Source organism: Rhinolophus hipposideros (genome assembly GCF_964194185.1).
Source record: "Rhinolophus hipposideros genome assembly, chromosome: 9".
Taxonomy (NCBI): domain Eukaryota; kingdom Metazoa; phylum Chordata; class Mammalia; order Chiroptera; family Rhinolophidae; genus Rhinolophus; species Rhinolophus hipposideros.
This window is the reverse complement of record NC_138055.1, coordinates 71388059-71390283: the sequence shown is the minus strand read 5'-3', so window position 1 is coordinate 71390283 and position 2225 is coordinate 71388059. Positions and strand designations below refer to the sequence as shown.

Here is a 2225-nt window from a genome sequence, read left to right as displayed (position 1 = left end):
ATATGATCCAGCAATTCTACTTCTGGGAATATAGCCAAAGGAAACAAAAACACTAAATCAAAAGGATACCTGCACCCCAGTGTTCATAGCAGCATTATTCACAGTAGCCAACATATGGAAACTTAAATGTCCATCTACAAATGAATAAATAAAGAAGTTGTGATATATGTAATAAAATATTATTCAACCATAAAAAAAAATAAAGGAACCTTGCAATTTGTAGACTACATGAATGAAACTTGAGGGTGTTATGCTAAGTGAAATAAGTCAGACAGAGAAAGACAAATACCGATTTCTGGAATTGCTGCATGGAGCTCCTATGCTTGGACCCTTTTGGCATGATGGTCTTTGCAGGCCCGGCCAAGCCGCTCCTGGCCCTGAACCCACAGGAGGATGCCAAGTTTCACAAAGAGGTGGATCAGGTTCGCCAGCGTGCAAGAAAGAAACAGAAGCAAGAAAAAGAAAAACTTACTCCTGGAGTAATCTCTGTGGGCCACCTACCTCCAGCGCTTTATGAAACCCAGATCCAAGCATATTTCTCCCATTTCAGCACCATTATGAGATTCAGACTGTCCAGAAGTAAAGGACTGGAAATAGCAGGAGCTCTGCCTTCGTGGAGTTTGAATCTGACGATGTTGCCAAGAAGTGTCATGGTATACCACCTGAGAAAGTACATGAGGAACTTTTTAGAGAGTGGCATGTTCCGTTTAAGCCATCATACAGAGCAATGAAATAGTATAATTAGAACCGGACACTTCTTCAAAAGCTAGGGATGGAGGCGTGATTTAAAAAGAAAGAAAAATTACTCAGGAAGAGATTAGCTAAGAAAGGCATTGATTATGATTTTCCTTCATTGATTTTACATAAAGAGGAGAAAAAGCAATGCATCAAACACCGATCTTTGGAAATCTAAAAAAAAGCCAGGAAGAAGAAGAAGAGGAAAAGGAAGGGGAATAAGGAGGAGGGAGCGGGGTTGGGAGGGGGGGAGGAAGAGAAGGAGAAGGAAAAGAAGAAGAAGAAGGTTTCAGTTGCTCCTAACACTCCTGAGAAGACTGTGGACAGCCAGGGCCCCACACCAGTTTGTACACCAACATTTTTGGAGAAAAGATAATCTGAAGGGGCTGAAATGCAAGATGATGATAAAGATAATAAAATAGTTTTCAAACAGTCCTTACCTGGCATAAAAGAAGAAACAAGAGACTGAAACACCTACACATTCAAGGAAAAAAAGACGAAGAGACAGCAGTCAGTGATTCTCAAGGTTTTGCATATAATACTTCTGGAAAATGTGATTTTATTATGAGGGCTGATTTTGTATTTAACCAGATACAATGGAATGCAACTATTGACAAGATTATCTGAAGAAACACTGTTCACATCAGTAAGGAAAGTAGCCAGTGATTTTGCCTTGCCCCTCGCTGAGTCCATACCAGCTTGCAGTACCCAGGCTCATGCTGGCTTTGTCCCAGTCTCTTCTAGTTTTCTTTACAGATCTCATAGCTCTCTGTAGCTACTGCCTGGATAGAAGGGTCACCATTAACTATACAGGTTTAAGTACTAAACTGCAGTCTTTGCTGTTACCATCAAATAAAGAAAATAGAATTTTTTTAAAAAAAGAAAGACAAATACTGTATGATCTCACTTATATATGGAATCTTAAAAAAACAAAACAAAACAAAACAAAACAAAACTCACGGAAAAAAAGATCAGATTTATAGTTACCAGAGGTGAGGGGTGGGATTGGGGAATTGGAGGAAGATGGTCAAAGGTACAAACTTCCAGTTCCAAGATAAATAAATACTAGGGATGTAATGTACAGTATGATGACGATAGTTAACACTGCTGCACGATATATAGGAAAGTTAAGGGAGGAAATCCTACGAGTTCTCATCATAAGGAAGATGATTTTTTTCTTTTTTTTGCTTTCTCTTTTTATTTTATTGATGAGATAATGAATGCTAACTGAACTTATTGCAGTAATCACTTAATATGTGTAAGTCAAACCATGATGCTGTATACCTTAAACTTACACAGTGGTCATATCTCAATAAAACTCAAAGAAGAAAAAAGCAGAGCACCCAAGCACAAGCCTTTCCTAAGATAGGTCTCCTAAGCAGGCATAAATCAAACTCTGGATACAATCATATTGCAAAGACCAACAGACCCTATTAAAAGGCACTATTTCCTGTTTATTTTGTGAAAAGAAAAAGGGCGGAAGGCAAATA

The 2225-nt window shown here is 38.5% G+C and overlaps 1 pseudogene across 1 annotated transcript; it reads left to right on the top strand.

Annotated features, from left to right (window-relative positions):
* Positions 1–338: 338 nt before the first annotated feature.
* Positions 339–1253, top strand: LOC308502048 (MKI67 FHA domain-interacting nucleolar phosphoprotein-like; annotated as a pseudogene). The gene has a single exon. The product of its transcript is annotated as an MKI67 FHA domain-interacting nucleolar phosphoprotein-like (transcript).
* Positions 1254–2225: the final 972 nt, after the last annotated feature.